Below are 21,146 nucleotides of genomic sequence, written 5' to 3'. Positions count from 1 at the left end.
GTGGTGACGGCCGTCTTCGACACATCCTCTTTCGCGACAGGGATGTGGTGGTAGGCTCTTACCAGATCGACGGTGGAGAACACTGTTTGTCCGTGGAGGAAGGACACGCAGTCGTGGATGTGAGGAAGAGGGTAGCGGTCAGGAACTGTGACGAAATTCAGCGCACGGTAGTCACCGCGGGGACGCCAGTCGCCCACCTTCGCCATGGGGACCATGTGCAGCGGGGAGGCCCATTTACTGTCCGATGGACGGATAATACCGAGCTGAAGCATGTGGTTGAATTCGGCTTCAGCAATCCGTTGTTTCACTGGGGCAAGGCGGCGAAAGCGTTGAAACTTCGCGGGACCAGCGGTCACCATGTGGTGAACAATGACGGGGGCAGGTAGGGTCGTCCGACTGGTGTTGGTTAGGTCGGTTGCGGCTTGGGCTGCACTCTCGAATGGTGATTACGGCAGCGTTCTCGACTGTGGCTGTATTCCCGGATTTCGGTTCGCAGGGCACGCATCTCGTCGATGAGCAGTTGGAGAGCATCAGTCGAGGGCCCTGGCATCGGAGGAAGCTGCATGGCAGAAACGGTAGGCTGCCGCGCGTACGCCTCTGCAACTTTGTCGGCGAGGGCGACCAACTCCTGCAAGGTGGAGTCAGGTGATGTTGTTGCCAGGACTGCTTGGATCATCGGGGGCAGCTTCTCTATGAAGATGTTCCGCAGGAAAAAACGAGCCGGATGCGCTCAGAAGAGCCGTTAGGAGGTGAGCCGTTCTGGGAGGTGCACACGTCTGCCGCTCCGGGTCGTTCGGCCACACGGAAAGGCCAGGTACAAAGAAGGTCGATCACCAGACATGGGGGGCATTGTTGGGAAGGTGGTCGACGTCGATGTTCGAGAGCACGGGGCAACGTGTGCTCTCCGACTGCCGGTTTGAGTCAGTCGATGGAGACTGTATCCTCGCGGCCGTTGATTTGAATCCAGAACGTCTTCTCACCACGGGAGAGGACGGAATACGGGCCAACGTAAGGGGGCTGGAGGGGCTTGCGCACCCGATCACACCGCATGAAGACATGCGTACATGTCTGGAGTGCGGGATCCACCTGCGTCGGTCGGTACGATGTTCGCGGCGGCCAGGGCCGCAGAGCCAGCGCAAACTGCCGGAGGCGGGTGAGCAGATCATTGACGTCGATAGTCGTTGCGTCGGTCAGGTTGAGCAGCTCACCAGGCAGTTGTAAACTGGCGCCATATACCAGCTCCGCTGGAGTCGAGTTGATGTCGGGTTTTAGCGTGGAGCGGATGCCCAGCAACACTGGAGGCAGGTTATCCACCCAGTGTTCGGCATTGTCGGAAGACATCAGGGAGGCCTTCAGTTGGTGATGGAAGCGCTCAACCATGCCGTTCGCAGCTGGGTGGTAGGCCGTCGTCCGGTGTCGTTCACATCCCAGAAACTTGCACAGCTTGCCAAATAGTGCAGACTCGAACTGGGCTCCACGATCGGTGGTGATGGACTTCAGTGATCCAAAGCGGGCGACCCAGTGTTGGAGGAAGGCACCGACAACAGCTTCGAACCCACAGTCGGACAAGGGAAGGGCTTTGCACCATCGGGTGAAACGGTCAATGCAAGTCAACAAGTACCGGAAGCCACGGGAGGGGGGAAGGAGTCCGACAAGATCTATGTGGACTTGACTGAACCGGCCGTTCGGCGTGTCAAAAATTCCCACGGGTGACTTCGTATGGCGCTGGTCCTTTGAGCGTTGGCATCGTAGACAGCCGCGCACCCAGTCTCGCGCATCCCTCTGCAGTCCTTTCCAGGAAAACCTTTTCGCCAGCAACTTGGTCGTACCACAAATTCCAGGATGAGAGAGACTGTGCAGAGAGTTGAACACCTTTCGCCGGAAGGAGTCTGGAACCAGTGGTCGAGGGACGCCGTCGGACTGGACGTACAGGATTGTGCAGCCAGAGTTAGGGAGAGGGACAGCGATGATGTTGGGGTCGTTGGCATGGTCGGTCAGACCTTCTCGTACCTGGGCTGCTGCCATCTCGTCGTAGTCAAGACCGTCTGGGAACTGGATCTCGTTGATCTCAACCCAAGAAAGGGCATCTGCGACCTCGTTTTGAGCCCCCTGGACGTGGCGAAACTCAAGGTCAAATTGCGAGAGGTAGTCCAAGTGCCAAACTTCTCGCTCCAGGTACTTCGTCGATGCCGAGGGGATGGCGGAAGGAGTGGCTTGTGGTCGGTAAAGATGATGACACGGCCACCCTCGATGAAGTGCCGGAAGTGCTTCACGCTAAGGTAGACGCCAAGAAGTTCCCGGCCAAAGGTGGAGTACCGGCGTTCGGCCGGCTGGAGGGCCTTGGACAAGAAGGCGATGGGTCGAGAGTCACCATTAAAGCCGTCGTGGAGAACCGCACCGATTGCAACCGTGGAGGCGTCAACCATGAGAGACAACTGACCATCGGGGCTTGGGTGAGCTAGGAGTGTTGCATAGGAAACGAGATCCTTCAGCCGTTGAAAAGCCTTTAATTGCTCGGAGAGGTCGACAGCAATGTTCTTCTTCTTGTTGCCAGTCAGCGAGTTTAGTGGCAGGGCAGCCTCGGCACAGTTCGGGATGAAGCGGCGGTAGAAGTTTACCATCCCGAGGAATCGTTGTAATTGGGTTACCGTCTCGGGTGTGGGAAAGTCACGGATAGCCTGCACCTTGCCAACTAGAGGGCCTACTCCTTTGCCATCGACTAGGTGGCCAAGGAACTTGATCATGGGTTGCCCAGAAACACACTTGTCGGAGTTGACAACCAGGCCGTGCTCGTCCAGACGCTTGAAGATCATTTCCAGGTGCTGCAGGTGCTCCTCTTGGGAGTCGCTGGCGATGAGGATGTCGTCGATGTAGGCACAGCAGAAGGCCGGAGGCCAAATGGCATGCGCAGGAACTCAAACGAGCCAAATGGGGTAGTGACGGCCGTCTTCGACACATCCACTTTCGCGACAGGGATCTGGTGGTAGGCTCTTACCAGATCGACGGTGGAGAACACTGTTTGTCCGTGGAGGAAGGACACGCAGTTGTGGATGTGAGGAAGAGGGTAGCGGTCAGGAACTGTGACAAAATTCAGCGCACGGTAGTCACCGCGGGGACGCCAGTCGCCCACCTTCGCCATGGGGACCATGTGCAGCGGGGATGCCCATCTACTGTCCGATGGACGGATAATACCGAGCTGAAGCATGTGGTTGAATTCGGCTTCGGCAATCCGTTGTTTCGCCGGGGCAAGGCGGCGAAAGCGTTGAAACTTCGCGGGACCAGCAGTAACAATGTGGTGAACAACGTCGGGGGCAGGTAGGGTCGTCCGACTGGGGTTGGTCAGGTCGGTTGCGGCTTGGGCTGCGCTCTCGAATGGGGCCGCGTCCGTGATTACGGCGGCGTTCTCGACTGTGGCTGCGTTCCCGGATTTCGGTTCGCGGGGCACGGATCTCGTCGATGAGCAGTTGGAGAGCATCAGTCGAGGGCCCTGGCGTCGGAAGAAGCTGCATGGCAGAAACGGTAGGCTGCCCCGCGTACGCCTCCGCAACTTTGTCGGCGAGGGCGGCCAACTCCTGCAAGGTGGAGTCGGGTGGGTTGTTGCCAGGACTGCTTGGATCATCGGGGACAGCTTCTCTATGAAGACAGGAAACTCTGGTCCTTGATGCTGTTGCCCGCCACCGTCTCGAGGCATTGCAGGAGCTGGGAGGGCCGGCTGTCTCCCAGCTCGACGTCATGCCTCAAGGCTGTGTACCTCATGTGTTCCATGAGGGTGGTGTGCCTCAGGATTTCCTGTTTCAGGGCCGCGTAAGGATTCTCGGCCGGAGGGTCAAACGACCAGCCAACTCCGGAGTGAGGGCTGCGACCACATAGTGGAATTTGCTGGTCTCCTGGGTGATGGCACGGTTGACGAATTGGGAGTCAACCACTTGGAACTCCAGAGCTCCATGTCATCGTGCCTGGGGGGAAGGGGGGGGGGGGGGGGGGGGGGTTTGAGGGAGACGGCGGAAATCTGGTCTCTTTCCATTAGGAGAGTTGATTGGGCTGAGGAGGAGAAGAAAAAAAATCCTCCTGGCTGGCTCGCCAATAAAGATGTTTCTCTTTATTTGTAAGTTGGTTTGTTGTCAGATCTCCCAATCTCCCAGGCAGGTGACACGCAGAACTTGATCGTGGCGTGGAGTCGAGCAAGTTGTGCTGTGAAACTCCGTGTGATGCTGAGCAGGTCTCTGCGAGCTGCGTGTCTGTCTGGGTCTGAGTCCGAGATGAGTCTGATTCTCTCTGTCCCGCAACGGCTACTTTTATACAATTTTCAAGCGTGTGACATGTGTCAGGCTGAGACGCACTTCAAGGAGACCAAGGGCTTGAAAGACATCAAAGCCGCGGTGCGCACCGGTGACGCCACAGGTCCATGTGGGTTCCAACAGGTCTTCTGCAGTATTTGCGGCGATTGGGATGCAGTTCAATGGACGATTCATCAGAAAAATCAACCTTCTGCTACTTTTCCACTGTCCATCGTTTCTGCAAGCTGTGGGCTTGAGCAAATGCAACACGATTGTTTCGTTGTCTTCTGTTTAATGCTAGTTTCTGAGCACAAACTAGGCCATAGAGACCACTGCGTGAGAGAAGTCCACAAACTGTCCTTGTAGATCAGGGGTGGGCAAACTTATTGACTGGCGGGCCATAATGGGTTCTAAAATTTGACAGAGGGGCCGGCCAGGCCAGGAGCATATGGAGGCAGTGTTTGGGCCGGATATACTAAAGCATTAAATGCAGTGTGTGCGAACCTCAGCACAGTAAGCACACTACAACCCAATTTATTAAATGTCTTTCTAACGTGGAAAATAGCCCTTAGCAGTTCAAACATTTGCCTCATGGAATATGCAAGATATGGCATTTACATACTATTTCGCGGATACCTGGAATATAAGGCCAGCAACTTTTCAGAGTTGTCTGCCCTGGTGTCCGCTAGCTTTTTGTCATGAGTCAGTTTTTACTATAATTTGGCCAAGTTCGGTGGGCCGGATTAAAAATCCTGACGGGCCGTATGTGGCCCGCGGGCCGTCGTTTGCCAATGTCTGGTATAAGCCATAATAATCAAAATTCTCACAAATAAAACCTCAAAATATCTTGCAAATCATGTTATGAGTAAATAATATATTCATTTCACCTTTTAAATTGAATCACTTAAACGAATGAATGTTTTCACAAGATTCAAATTTTCTGAGTTTTACCTGTATATGATCAACTTCTCTGAAACAAGAATATGCGTCAAGGATCCTCAGTCTTGGGCTTGACCTTGCATATTTCTTGGAGTTTGATGTGGTCTTGTTGGCTCTCTGTAATTTGTGAAGCTAGAAAAAACCCCAAGCAACAAATTTAACCATCAAAAGATGCAGTGTCACTGGCCATTGTGTCAATTACTATTTGCCACTTAAATTTGCTCATGCAACATTGATACTAAGGCCTACATTATCCAGGAAAATTAATTCGTAAAAAAAGCTTCATTGTCAACAATCCACAACATTGTTCAATTATGCAACACTGTTCACAAACTATGTAACACAAGTAAATATTAGATTTAGATTTAAGGCTAGCGTTGGGCTGAAATCCTAAAGTCAAAACGTAACTAACATTCACGTCTATTAGACAAAAGTACTATTGCACTCGAAAATACTAAATGAAATCCAATACACCTCTCTATAAAGTGCTATTGTGTAGATAGATATGCATACACACTGCATAGATAATGATGTAACTGTTAATGCTAACGTTAGCTGAACACACGTTTTTAGCTTGCATGAACCTAATTTGAATGTCGAACTTAGCGTTACCTAATATAGCAACGCGGGTGTCAATATATCGCAAAAGTTAAACGGAAATTACCTTTTAATATTCCGGCTGCGATGTGATCCAGTCCATCTTCTTTCATGTTGATAGTGATTCTTTTCAGGAGCGAATGATGTGTGTTGTGTTCACCAACGAGCCGGCTCTCTGTGCGTGAACGACGGGGAGGCGGCTAATTTTTTTTCAAATGAAAGTGAGATGGGGCCTGTGTCCGAGGTTCATGATCTACACCAGTGGTTGTTAAACTCAAATTCAAAGAGGGCCAATATTAAAAAAAGAAAATTGTCGAGGGCCAGACCATTTTTTTCAAAATTAATTTGTTTGTTTTTATTATCTTTAACATACAGTCAACTAATGTACTTTATTAACTATCCTAATAAATTACAACTGAATTTTTGCTTAAATACTGAAATCAGAATAGGTTTAAGAGAATAATAAAAACAAAAACTGAAAAAAACATCAGGCTTCTATATCTTTAACTTTATTCATTCTAATTGTAATTTAAATCATTTCATCACAGACATCACATCAAGGCCAACACCTAAACTATATCTCTTTCAACTTTGAATAGACGATGCCACCAGTAAATAAAATAATATTTATCCATTTTAGTTTTTTTTTCACTGCTCAGTTACTCTGGTGATGCACAAGTATACAAGCTGAATACTTGGCATCGCTTTTACATGCAAGTGCATCAATTTCTGGAGTCTGGCTCTGCACAGAGAATTCAAATTGTAGACACCTTTCGCGGTACATGTGCTGTAACATGGGGCGGCGGGCCAGATGTAATACATATTTGAAATCATTTCGCGGGCCAAATATAATTGTAGTGCAGGCCAAAATTGGCCCGTGGGCCTGAATTTGACATGTCTAATCTACATGATTTGTCTGCAAAACTGAGGGATTGCCTATGAAATGAATGTGCAAACCATGCTGTTGCAGACAAATGAGTTGTGCTAAATGGTGCTAAATGTATTGAATGGTGATGTGGTAGAATTTGGACTGATTAAGAACATGTATCTTGTCCATTTTATGCTGTATTGTTTTGAATATCAAACATTTGAAACTGTACGCTTTGACAAAGAGTTCATGGCAGACAAAGTTGAAGTCTTGCTCAGGCCACCGAGTTAGTAGATGTAGAAAACCTTGTTAATTTCAACTCATACTCCACATTCGATACTTGTCAAATATTATCTTGGGATATCATGGCATATTAGATGTTCAAATGTGGTACAAGTTATGAGATGAACAATGATTTTCAACCACTGTGCCGCGGCACAGTAGTGTGCCGTGAGAGATCAAGAGCTCACATTTGAAAACACATATTGATGAAAAGGTTTCTTCAGCTGTTCTTCAGCATTTCGCTTCATGCCGGACGTTTCGCTTCATCTCCAAGAAGCTTCGTCAGCTTCTTGGAGATGAAGCGAAACGTCCGACACCTTCAAAGAAGTACAGATGACGGCTGAAGAAACCTTTTCATCGATGGACCACTCCTGTACGACTGAGAGCTTACACAGACATCTCATCTCATTTTCCGTACCGCTTATTCCTCATTAGGGTCACGGGGGTTGCTGGAGCCTATCTCAGCTGTCTTCGGGCACGGGGCAAGGGACACCCTGAATTGGTTGCCAGCCAATCGCAGGGCACACAAAGACATACAAAAGTCACTCACACTCACACGTAGGGACAATTTGGAATGGTCAATCTGCCTGACATGCATGTTTTTGGAGTGTGGGAGGAAACCGGAGGACCCGGGGAAAACCCACGCGGGTCCGGGGAGAACATGCAAACTCCACACAGGGAGGCCGGACCGGGACGCGAACCGGCGACCTCTGCACTGTGAAGCCGGTGTGCTAACCACTCGACTACCGGGCCGCCCGCTTACACAGACATAAAACACATATTAATCATTTTCTGCAATCATTGTCATTGTCCAGTGTCCATGCTGTAAACACTAGGGGGGTAATTAAATATTTGTCCATGTGGCAACATGTAGCCGATCGTCTCGTTCCTCCGAGAAACTTAATGATGCATGTGAGAGGTCGTGGTGACAGTCAAGGAGTTAAAGGAGTTAGGAGTAAAAAGGGCAACTGCAAACTCCGAATTGGGTTGTGTACAAGATTCTGACCCGGATGAAGGCCCTAGTATTAGTGTTGGGGAAAATAAAGCAAAGACGATGACCTTAAGGCAACATAGTGAAAGCTATCTTTCGTATGGATTTATTTTGATCGGCAATGAGACAACACCTTCTCCATTATGCCTGTTGCGTGGCGAGAAGCTGCCTTTCCAGCAGCTCATGTATGTTGTTTTTCTACTTTCATTCCTTTCATCACTTTGCTGCTGTGAAATGTAAATTTCTCCACTGTGAGACTAATAAAGGCAAATCCAATCCAACAGCGCCATGGTGCCGAGCAATTTGAAAGAGTAGTTGAAACTAGCCAAAGAGTAGAGGTGAGCATTTGTGAACAGCAGTATGGGTTCATGCCAAAAACGAGTACGGCAGATGCAGTGCTATGTGACATTGTTGTTACGAGTTATTAAAAGTTGATATTGAACACAATTTATCATACCCCCCTTCAAAACAGACCTCAATCAAAGTTTAAAAAAAGCTGTGGCAATTTTGATCATCAGTTGAGGTCTGTTCTCACGCTCTAACCTTACTGTCTTCCCCTACGCCACTCCCGCCCACTTTCTGCAACTGTGTCTGTCTCTAATTCCCATCCCCCACTCGTTTAGAAATCAATGAGCAGACTGCCAACAAGCTAAAAACAGTCACTGCTTTGGACATTGAAACTGTATCTTATGAATTGCATCTTATAAATAAATATTTTCATTGCACTTCCATCTTAGCGTTGGATAATTATGCTGCTCTAAGAATAATTATACATTTTCATGTGAGTTTTTAAACCATGATATTAAGTTGAAAAAATGTGTAGATTATGTTGTGGGTCATTTTTACCTGTATTTCTACAGTCCAAACCATCTCAGTCTGGCCTTTCTGACATTCTCTCCAAGGCCTCTAATATGGCTTGTCCCTCTGATAATCTCATTCCTGATCCTATCCAACCTGTTCACTCCCAAAGAAAACCTCAACATCTTCAGTTCTGCTACCTCCAGCTCTGCTTCCTGTCTTTTCTTCAGTGGCACTTAAGGACCAATTATAATTTTCCATGTTAGTTTAATACATATAGTTTTATTTGCTGTACCTATGTTAGAGGTATGTGACATTGGAGTTCATATAGTTTAATTAAAACACGATGTTGCTCAAAACGTATCGTTCTCAGCCTTAAAATATACCTCAATCAAAGTTGAAAAAATACCGTGGGAGAATTCTCAGTGAGACTTGGTGACTGTTGCACTACCCCTCCCCCACTTAATTAGTGACACAGAGACTGTGCGCGTCTCCCCGCCTACGCAGCGCGGATGAAGAAAAAAAAGATTCTGCACTCTATTGCAATGCCGAAATAGTAGTTGAAACTAGCCAAAGAGTAGAGGTGAGCATTTGTGAACAGCAGTATGGGTTCATACATCTTATGAATTGTCAAGAATAATTATAAATTTTCATGTGAGTTTTTAAACCATGATATTATGTTGAAAAAATGTGTTGATTAAAGAAAGAGTAGTTGAAACGAGACAAAGAGTAGAGGTGAGCATTTGTGAATGTGTTCATGCCAAATGTGAATGTGTTCATGCCATAAAGAATACGGCAGATGCAGTGCTATGTGACATTGTTGTTACTAGTTATTAAAAGTTGATATTGAACACAATTTATCATACCCCCCTTCAAAACAGACCTCAATCAAAGTTTAAAAAAAGCTGTGGCAATTTTGATCATCAGTTGAGGTCTGTTCTCACGCTCTAACCTTACTGTCTTCCCCTCCCCCACTCCCGCCCACTTTCTGCAACTGTGTCTGTCTCTAATTCCCATCCCCCACTCGTTTAGAAATCAATGAGCAGACTGCCAACAAGCTAAAAAAACAGTCACTGCTTTGGACATTGAAACTGTATCTTATGAATTGCATTTTATAAATAAATATTTTCATTGCACTTCCATCTTAGCGTTGGATAATTATGCTGCTCTAAGAATAATTTTTTTTTTCATGTGAGTTTTTAAACCATGATATTAAGTTGAAAAAATGTGTTGATTATGTTGTGGGTCATTTTTACCTGTATTTCTACAGTCAAATAATAGTTGACATCAGCAACAACTGCATCTGAGATCTTGTAAATATACTTGAAAAGAAACAACATATTTTCTATCCTCTTCTTTTCCTTTGGGCTTTTTCCTTCAGGGGACGCCACAGCAAATCGGTGTCCTCCATCTAACCCAGTTTTGTGCATCGTCTTCTCTCACACCAGCTATCTTCATGTCCTCTTTGACAACATCCAGAAACCTCCTCTTTGGTCTTCCTCTCGGTCTCCTGCCTGGCAGTTCAAGGCTCAGCATCCTCCTCCCGATATAATCACTGTATCTCTCCTCTGGACATGTCCAAACCATCTCAGTCTGGCCTCTCTGACTTTCTCTCCAAAGCCTCTAATATGGCGTGTCCCTCTAATGTACTCATTCCTGATCCTATCCAACCTGGTCACTCCCAAAGAAAACCTCAACATCTTCATCTCTGCTTCCTTTCTTTTCTTCAGTGCCACTGTCACCACGGTTTTATACACCTTTCCTTTCATCCTAGCTGAAACCCTTCTATCACGCACCACACCTGACAAATACTGAGGAGAGATCATCCCCACAGCTTCAGAAATTTACTGGGAAGTTCTCCTGAAGTTTATCTACACATGGCGGTAAATTGAATTTGTCACGTGATATAATGACTTTGCAGTCTTTCATTCATCTTCACTACCATTCATCTTCAGACTTTGCAGTCTTTCATTCATCTTCAGTACCACATGCGTCCTCTGATTCTTCTCAGATGCTCCTCCAGGTAGTCTTCCAGGATAGACTTGCATATTCCATGCATAACTACATTTTACATCATAGGCTGCCCACATTTTCATGGCATATTTGCCAGGTTTATTGAGCAAGTGCTGTCTGAAAGTTGTCAAATCAGATCACATGAGATGTGTGGAATTTCTTTTGAGACATTGTTTCTTGAAAGATTGGCTTTACATACTCTTCATCCCACAGACATTCAGTTGCTTCTCCCCATGACCTGTGCACTCTGGCTAATAACTGAATTCCAAGGTATGCATGCAAGTCAGTCTGATCCAATGGCTTCAATTTCTCTTGAAATACATGCTTCCCCTCCAAATTTGTCTTTTCCTGGAGAATCTTTTCTATTGGTGAGGACATGGACAGCTGAAATGCTGATTGAAGAACATCAGGTGTAATTTTGGTCACAACAGAAGATGATATTCTGCCTTGACTTTGGTGTGGTGATGTTGCATGACCATTTTATCTCACCATCCTTGTCCCCTCTGCGGCTGATGATTCCCGCTTTCCTTGGTTTTTATCGAGGAGAGAGACAGCAGTAGAACTGTCCTCTGTCATCCTTGTCGTTGGATGCATTACGAAACTTATTCAAACTCTGCAATGTAACTTATTTTGCTGTACATCTTGTGAAGCTTGTTTTGGTGTGTTGGTCGAAGAGATAACATTGGATTGGATTGAATGTACCTTTATTCGTCTCGCAGTGGAGAAATGACATGAGGATGGTGACACGTCAAATCAGAGAATGTTCCTGCTCTCTATACATCTGGCTCTCTGGCAGTTAAAACAAAGTACTGTTCATCAAATAGACATGATTTTTGGGATATGAACAGCTGCTTGCTCACATTGCAGTGGATGGGTCAAAATGCTTTAAGAAAAGCTGTGTCAATTTTGATAATTATTTTTACCATTGGTCATGAATGTGAGGCCTATTTTCACACTGTAAAACCTTCGGTTCAACTGTGTGACTGTCTGCAATTCCCATCCGCCATAAAACTGCACATACAAAAAAAGTCTATTGTTTTATTTTGCCTTGGACATTGAAACTATGAAACTAACTACTATGTATATCTTATGAATGGCATTAAATAAGTAAATAATTGTGTTTCATAACACCCCCATATCAGCGTTTGATAATTATGCTTCTCTAAGAATAATTATTCTTTTTCGTGTTAGTTTAATACATATAGTTTTATTTGCTGTATTTATGTTAGAGGTATGTGTGATTGGAGTTCATACAGTTTAATTAAAACACAATCTTGCTCAAAATGTATCATTCTTAGCCTTGAAATACAATAGACCTCAATCAAAGTTGAGTTGAGTTGAGTAAACCTTCACTGTTAGACAGAGTGACTCTGCATACCCCTCCCCCACGTATTAGTTGCTCTGAGACTTTCTGCAGGATGGCGCCCACACTTTGATCAAGCAATTAAGAGCGCTCAGGCTCCAGGACGCCATGCGCACTGCGCATGAACAAAGTTTTGCAGCCCTCCCCCCTCGCCCAGGACACTGACAGTGCGTGTTCATCAATTTAATAAACTGCGAGCGCACAACCAGCCCATCAGCCCAAAGGAAAAGTGAACAGTGAGCGAATAAGATTTCGGAATTAAATCAGGTAAGGAATTCAAGTTTTGAATATTTTTCTTACAAATGTGTCATTCTAAGAAATTACTACAGGATTCGAACTTTCGTGTTTTATCAGAATGACAGTGAAAGCGTCGTCATGTTAATTGAGCAGAGAATAAAATGAAGCTGATGTAACTGATGTAGTAATAGTGTAATACGTATTGAGTGAGAAGCACGTAGCAACGTAAATCGAAACTTAAGTCCGGTCAGTATTTCAGAAGTGCCCATTTGGTCCCAATCGTTGTCGCGTCGGGCCAGCCAATAGAACGTAATTTAAACGTCACACATAAATGTAGCACAAGCGAAAAAAACGCACAGCCAAATTTGGAAGCACGATAAAAAACAAATGGCACACAATAAAAACAAAAGCACAGCTACGGTGATACCAAATGACATTTGATTTATTTACTTTGACCACCCCTGGTCACGTGTAGAGGATTTCTTTGTATTATGAGTTTTTTTTAAATACCACGTGAAGGAGCGTTATTTGTTAGATCACATGATTCACGTTGAATTCAAATGATAACCCATTTGAGCTGTACTGATGACTTTTTTTAATCCCACCACCTGAATTTTTTTAGGTTATCAAAATATCTTATATTATTTTGGATAAGGACCTGGAGAATAACATCAAGAAAATGACTACCCAGGTATGTTTCAGGACAATTTCGCACACTTTTTATTGGAATTGATAGTTTAGTGTAAATTAAATGCACTATCAATTTGAACGTGACCATCATTCTTATTTTGTTTGTGTTCCGTTAACTGACATTGTTTTTCTTTAGCACCTGAATATTAATCTATTTACTTTTATTGCATTAGGCCCAGCAAGATGATGTCAACACAGCAATTCAGGTACATTTCAGTATTACTATTTTGTTGCACACTTCCATTTAATGTGTATCTACTGTGTATCTAAGTTTTTTTACTTGTTGTAAATGCTTAATACAGTAAAGGAATGTTTTCTTGGACCAAAATATTAACGACAACAAAAACAATTCAAAATACTTGAACACATGCACTATTGGATGAATTTCAAAGTTTTGCTAATAACAAAAATCACTCCATACATTCTTAACAATAGCTATGACGTTTTACTGTGAAAAATGGTGTATTTGAGTATTCCATGCTATCTTTTATTTCAGTGATTCACTTAATACACTTTTTGTAGCACCAGACATGAAAATGAAAATGAACATAAAGAAAACATGGTGGTGTCAAATTTTCTTCCATGGCTATATGCGCCTGTGGTTACAGCCAAAGACAGTGTCTTACCATCTATGTAATGTAACGTTGCAAAAACACAACGTAAAATACAAATCAATTTCCAGAACACAAAGTACTTTGGACAAATTACTATATTGCGACCCCTTATCAACACAAAGGTTATATGGATCAACAAAAGCTCTGCATTTAGGCTGAAAAAACTTATATTAGGTGAGATGCATATTGTCAAAGTCAAAGTCAGCTTTATTGTCAAACGTGCTAATATGCATGACATACAGCACAAATGAAATTAATGTCCTCTCGGACCCAGCGTGCAAGACATGCAAGGCACTTATAACGTGGCTAAAAGACATACAATTGACAACAGACAATACTTATAATTTCCTTATGTAAAGTGAGGTAGTGTCGTCTAGAAAGTGAGGCAGTGACGTATGTAAAGTGAGGTAGTGACATATGTAAAGTGAGGAAGTGACGTACATAAAGTGACGTAATGTCGTAATTGCAAAAACAAACAACTAGAAAGGGTTGAAGTGAGGTCTTGTCTAATGAGAAATAACAAAAAATAGAGTTCAGGATGATCGTACAGCATGTAGCGTGTAGTCAGAGTTCGGTGAGTGTGGCAGTGGGAAGGGGCAGGCTGGGCAGGGCTGGGAGGGAGTTGAGTCTCCGGACTGCCTGGTGGCAGAAACTGTCCTTGAGCCTGCTCGTCTTGGCTCGGAGACTCTGCAGTCTCCTACCCGATGGCAGCAGGCTGAAGAGGCTGTGGGAGGGGTGTGTGGGATCGCCAGCGATCCTGATGGCTCTGCGGGTGAGGCGGGTGTTGTAGATGTCCTGAAGGGGGGGGAGAGAGACACCGATGATCTTCTCAGCTGTCCTCACGATGCGCTGCAGAGTCTTACGGCAGGACATGGTGCAGGCGCCGTACCACACGGTGATACAGCTGGTCAGGATGCTCTCGATGGTACCGCGGTAGAAGGAGGTCATGATGGGGGTCGGGGCTCCAACCCTTTTAAGCTTGCGGAGGAAGTACATGCGCTGGTGGGATCTCTTGGTGATTGATGCCGTGTTGTGGCTCCAGGACAGGTCTTCGGATATGTGCACTCCCAGGAACTTGGTGCTGCTCACTCTCTCCACTGCAGCACCGTCTATGGTTAGTGGAGCATGCTGGGGGCGCACTCTCCTGAAGTCCACAACAATCTCCTTCGTCTTCTCCACATTCAGACGGAGATTGTTGTCCTTGCACCACGTGGCCAGGCGGCTGACCTCGTCCCTGTAGGCTGTCTCCTCGTCGTTGTTGATGAGCCCCACCACAGTCGTGTCATCCACAAACTTTATGAAGAGGTTGGAGCTGGGTGATGATGGTGAGCAGTCGTGCGTGAGCAGAGTGAAGAGGAGGGGGCTCAGCACACACCCCTGGTCGGCCCTGTGTTCAGCGTGATGGTGCTGGAAGTGTTGTCGCCAACTCTGACTGCCTGTGGTCTCCCCGTCAGGAAGTCCAGCAGCCAGTTGCACAGGGAGGTGCTGATCCCCAGTTTGCTCAGTTTATCGGTGAGCTATTGGGGGATGATTGTGTTGAATGCTGAGCTGAAGTCGGTGAACAGCATTCTGACGTAGGAGTTTCTGGTCTCCAGTTGGGTGAGCGCTGTGTGGAGAGCAGTGGAGATGGCATCATCGGTCGAGCGGTTGGGCCGATATGCAAACTGGAAGGGGTCATGGCTGGGGGGGAGGGCAGCCTTGATGTGGTTCATAACTAGCCGCTCGAAGCACTTCATGAGGATGGGAGTGAGTGCGACCGGGCGGTAGTCATTGTGGCAGGTGGGGGACGACTTCTTAGGGACCGGGATAATGGTGGTGGCTTTGAGGGAAGTGGGCACAACAGCCTGGCTCAGAGATGTGTTGAAGATGTCCGTGAAGACATCTGTGAGCTCCACAGCGCAGTCTCTCAGAACACGGCCAGGAATGCCGTCGGGACCCGGGGTTTTTCGTGGGTTGGTCCCTCTGAGGGATCGCCTCACGCTGTCCTGGGACAGTGTCAGCACCTGTTCGCCGGGAGGTGGTGCGGTCTTCTGTGCTGGAGTGCTGTTGTCTGCCTCGAAGCGGGCGAAGAAGTCGTTCAGCTGATTCAGCAGAGTGGTGGAGTTCTCACAGGTCTGTGGAGAGGGCTTGTAGTCTGTGTAGTCTGTGTAGTCTACAGTATATGTTTGTTTAGCTTTTCGTTCTTTTCTGGCATCTTTTTAATGATAAATTGCAGTTGTGGCACTCTATTGGCCAGACAGAAATGAACATACGCTTTAATTAAAAACAAGACATAATACGCTGAAAGAGTTAAAATAAATATTGTAATTATATACAGAAATTGCCGATTAATAAATCTATGAAAATATTGCCCTGAGTACAGCTCACATGGAAAATTGTTTCCTCCGCAATCCATACCAGCCATCATTGTTATTTGTTTGCAGAATACTTGGAAATCAGTCTCTTATTGTGACGCAGCTAATTCGCTAAATGTGTAGTGGCAACTAACTACCATGGAGGACTTGTTAATATATACGATTAATATTTTATCCCACAGGCAGTCCTCATTATGACCTATCTCATCATATAAACATAAATCAGTACTACTTAGTAGTATTATTTGCAATGGTATTTTCGGATCTTTTTACTTTTTTATATTTATAACAGATGGACAATCCCACTGAAGAGAGCGATTTTTCTGACTTGGACAGTCATTCTGGATCAGATGTGGAATACAAACCTACCTATACATCATCCACTGATTCGAGTGTTGATGAAGAGATATCCCTTCCAAAGGTAAAAAATATGCCCTGTCATGACACATACAATGAAGACTCTACAAGTCAACAGACATATGGAGCAGACCAGCGTAGAGTCGCGTCTGCAATTAGAAAACAAAGTAACCCATTAACCTATGTTCAACGAAAAAACAAAAAAACAAAAGATGAGCAAAGAAGATCCATCTGTAACCATAAAAACGTGTTCAAGAAAAGAAGGCAAACGCGTTTGGGACAAAAGGCATTATTGTTTCTACTGTGGCCAATCAAATTTGAAGATGGCAAGACATTTAGAAAGGAAACATATGGAATTTAAAGAAGTTGCTTTCACGTTCAGCTTTCCATCAGGATCCAAAAAAAGAAAGTCCCTATTGGAACAGCTTCGGAACAAGGGAGACTTCAAACATAACAGCACGGTTCTAAAAGATGGACAAGGGGAACTTGTCACATGGAAGCAGCCAACCGATGCCGCCTCCACCGATGATTATTTGCCCTGCCCATCATGTTATGGGTTGTTTTTAAAAAATGTCTGTGGAAACATCATTCAATTTGTAGAGCAAGAGAGCTATGCAAAGACGACAAGCGAAGGAAAGGAAAGAGGGTCCAAAATATTGCTGCCAGTCTCCTCCCAACAGCCGCATCATCAGAGGGATGTGAAACAATTATCAATAACATGAGACAAGATCCTGTATCGTTTCACATACGAAAGGATTTCCTAATTTGCAAGTATGGCGAATCACTGTATTCCAAACATGGCCGTGTCAAGTCCAAGCACCAGTACATTGCGCAACGAATGAGGGAATTGGGACGGTTCATGCTTATTGCTAAAAAAATGGATAAGACCATCGCGGGTCTGCAGGATTTGTGTACGCCTTTAAAGTTTAACACTGTTATAAATGTCGCAAAGAAACTCACTGCGTTCAGTCCAGGGGAAAATGAATATGGGAAATCCTCCACAGCTCTTAAATTAGGATTTTGTTTGAAAGGAGCAGTGGAAGTCCTTATTGGACAGACTCTGATGGAGGACCTGGCAGAGAGAAAGGCAAAAAAATTTCTGGAACTCCTCGAAAAAAAACTGGAAAAACCATGTATCAGTCAGTGCTCATCAAACAATAGATGAAAAAAGATGGAATAAACAAGATGATATTCCTCTTACCAAGGATGTCATCACACTCAGGGACCACCTTAGAGTGGTTGAAGAGGAGGCAAAGGCCGAATTGACCCAAGGGATGAGTTTAGGTGCTTTTCGTAAATTGAATGAATCTGTTCTGGCACAAATGATTGTTTTTAACAAGCGGCGTGAAGGGGAAGCATCACGTTTGACTTTCGAGACCACCAAAATGCCAGCACAAATCCAGTCAATCAGGACATTTTTGAAACACTTTCACCATTGGAAAAAGAGTTAAGCAAGCTCTTAACTCGCATTGAAGTCCGGGGCAAAAGGGGCAGAAAGGTCCCAGTGTTTTTTACAGAAAGAATGTAGGAGTCCATCAACGTTTTAATTCAAAGGCGACAAGATGCAGGGATACCTGCTGAGAATCCTTATCTTTTTGCAAGACCAGGTGCAATGACAAATATCCGGGGATGTGACTGTCTGAGCAAATTTGCGAAAGAAAGCAACGCAGAAAACCCTCATTTCCTAAGGTCTACCAAACTGAGGAAACAGGTTGCGACACTGTGTCAGCTGTTGGAGCTTAGTGAACAGGAATTGGAACAAGTCGCAAGGTTCATGGGACACGACATCAGAGTGCACCGAGATTTTTATAGACAGACTGATAAAACTTTTCAAATTGCAAAAATCAGCAAGCTGCTTTTTGCAATGGAGCAAGGCACTGGAACACTTAGTGGAAAGAATCTTGACACCATTAAATTATCTTTTTCTGGTAAGCATTCACTGAAATGTCATCATATTTAAAAAAAAAATCATTTTGAGACTGGCATATGACTGTTCGTATGCCAAGGTAAAAGTTTCAAAAATGTAACGTTCGTAAACCGAAAATTGAAAATGTCTTTGGTTTATTTCAAATGGTTTTGTATACTTTGGCAATCTAGTTAAATCAGGCCCTATCAATTTTAGATTTTGACCCCTTTTCAGACACAAGGGGGCCACTTTTTTTAATTTCCCAGATGCATCCCTGTAGAATTCCAAATGATTCCTTTTGAAATGGCTCCCTGTCCCACCATAACAAGTGCAAGGTGTCATTTTGCTTGTTTTACTTTAAGGTGACGTGACAAAAAAAACGAGCAAAGCGCTGTCATGGCAAACGGAATAGAACTTCTGACTCAGATGGTAAACTGGAAGCTTTTTTTGGCTATTAGTCTTACCTTGAGGTATTGGTTCGCACTAACTTTTAATTTTGGATCCAGAAATATTTTTTTTTTCTCCATAATTTAACAAGTTAAAATGCATGCACCGTATTTGCCCATGAGTGTCAAATTAGCAATGTCTCCTTTCTTTGTAGATTTGAGTCCAAGAAAAAAAATTGCTTCCAAAGAGCATGAAAAATCAAAGTCAGAGAAAAAGAAAGGTAAGTCTATTTATTTTATGTATATAATCCACACTGTAATGCTGCCACAAGTGGTCTTTGTGAGTATCATTAAATTGCAATTGTCATCATATTTAGGGTCTCCCAGAGTAAATTTGAGGAGACCGTGGAGTGAAGAAGAAAAGGCTGCTGTGGAAAAACACATGAAGAGACTGATAAAAGGGCATCAAGTGCCTGGGAAAGAACAGTGTACTGACTGCATTAAGAAAGAGCCGCAGACTTTGGCTCAAAGATCCTGGAAAGACATAAAGAACTTTGTCCACAACAAAATTGTGACACTCAAAAGAAGATCCACTTCTCGGGTTCTTCAGTTTTAATGATACAACAAATTTGTTTTGATGTGCATGCCTTTTTCTTCACAAATATGCACTTTAGTACATGTTCTAGTTTCTTACAAGAGTATTTAATTTTGTATTGTATTCCCTTTTACTGTTGTTAAAAATGTTTTGCTTCAGGACAGATTTCATGTTGACATCATGTTAAAATAAAGTTTTAGTTTATTTGATTTGGTTATGGAAATTCATTGAGCAAAAGCATGAGTCACTTTACCAAAGTAGTTATGATACAGCAATCGACCAGACCAGCTTCCGATTGATATGAACATATAAATAAGGAATTCCATTTATTTTAAGTTAAAACTATCAAGTTATTCATTAAACAGTCTCTCTCTCTCTCTCTCTCTCTCTCTCTCTCTCTCTCTCTCTCTCTCTCTCTCTCTCTCTCTCTCTCTCTCTCTCTCTCTCTCTCTCTCTCTCTCTCTCTCTCTCTCTCTCTCTCTCTCTCTATATATATATATATATCGATACTATTTCTATGCACGCACGGAGAAAATTACATGCAAACAGGGTCGGATATATCGATAGTCCCGGTTATATCGATATTTTTTCGGACTCCCTTGAATATCGATATAACGAGACGTTACTGTATATATATACACACAATTAAAATACAAAATGTCTGCCGTGTAATTGTAGGTGATAATGAGAGGTAAAAGTTGACACAAAAAGTGGTTTGAAAACTGAACTGAATCAACCAAACAAAAAAATTAAATAAATAAAACGATGTTTCGAACATAATTCACTATATGAGTGAGGTCCCGGGATTTACCCATTCGGACCTCACTTGTCTAGTGATTCCACTCTCAAGTCCACTTCTTATTGCTTTGTTTTTTAAACAAGTTGAAGTGGGAAATGCAGTTAGGGGGACATCTAGTGTTCAAATATAACACTGGTTCTTCTCTAAACTTATCAGAAAGGGTGGTCCTCACTCCTGATGTGGAGTTACCCGGACCTCACAAAGTCGTTCAAACAGGAATGTGTGTGTGTGTGTGTGTGTGTGTGTGTGTGTGTGTGTGTGTGTGTGTGTGTGTGTGTGTGTGTGTGTGTGTGTGTGTGTGTGTGTGCGCGCGTGTGAATGTTACCGCCTCGCTGGCCTGGAAGTCCAACACATCTGCAAACAGTTAACACGCACTCACTCACGCTGTTAAAACACATTATTGCATCACTCAGCATTTCCTCCTTCTCTCTTTTCCCATTTTTGTTCTGTCAGGAAGTCTTGATGTAAATTTGATGGATTGTACATTTAAATAAAATAAAATACAAATGAAGTGGGGCACACACAAATAGAATAATTAAAAAATAGCATTCCAGAATCGTATTGCAAATCAAAACATGGAAATAACATACCAAATGATTTAGTAATTTCCTTCAGGTCAAAAAATGCGTTATAGGCTGATCATTTACTGTATAAACTGGGAAACGTGTTTCTGAGAACTGCTTCACATTTGTTTAACACAGGCTATTCCTTGGCTGTTTATCAATGCATCAAATTCATTTTCAATTGATGTCAAAATGGCCCCTAAGATAGACAAAAATTATGCTGCTCAACTCATATACCAACTATGCATTATTAATCAGAATACCGTTTCGAGACAAGTATAGTCACATCCAACATCTTATTTTTGGTTTGACCTCCACTTGAATGATTTTTGTGAGGAATGCTTCAAATCTGAATTGAATGGTGTCCACTAACTTCTGGAAACAATTGATGAAAAGGTTCTTCAGCCGTCATCTGTACTTCTTTGAACGTGTCGGATGTTTCACTTCTTATCCAAACCGATATGGTGGGGTGAGGTACAATTTGGATCGTTCATACAATAGCCTGCCTGCTTAGGGA

The 21,146-nt window shown here is 44.2% G+C and overlaps 1 protein-coding gene and 1 long non-coding RNA gene across 4 annotated transcripts in view; both read left to right on the top strand.

The window, feature by feature from the left end:
- Positions 1 to 21,146, top strand: part of bbs9 (Bardet-Biedl syndrome 9) — a 152,637-nt gene that overhangs the window by 21,765 nt on the left and 109,726 nt on the right. The gene's annotated exons all lie outside the window — the stretch shown is intronic.
- On the top strand, positions 12,327 to 19,697 carry LOC148896365 (uncharacterized). The gene is made up of 5 exons (XR_016115347.1): positions 12,327 to 12,395; positions 12,988 to 13,056; positions 13,229 to 13,261; positions 16,316 to 18,953; positions 19,050 to 19,697. It is a non-coding gene; the product is annotated as an uncharacterized LOC148896365 (long non-coding RNA).

The sequence above is a fragment of the Hippocampus bargibanti genome, linkage group LG06 (genome assembly GCF_051943395.1).
Source record: "Hippocampus bargibanti isolate YZ-2025 linkage group LG06, ASM5194339v1, whole genome shotgun sequence".
Classification (NCBI taxonomy): Eukaryota; Metazoa; Chordata; class Actinopteri; order Syngnathiformes; family Syngnathidae; genus Hippocampus; species Hippocampus bargibanti.
Note: the sequence above shows the minus strand (reverse complement) of the source record. Positions and strands in the feature narration are given on the sequence as shown.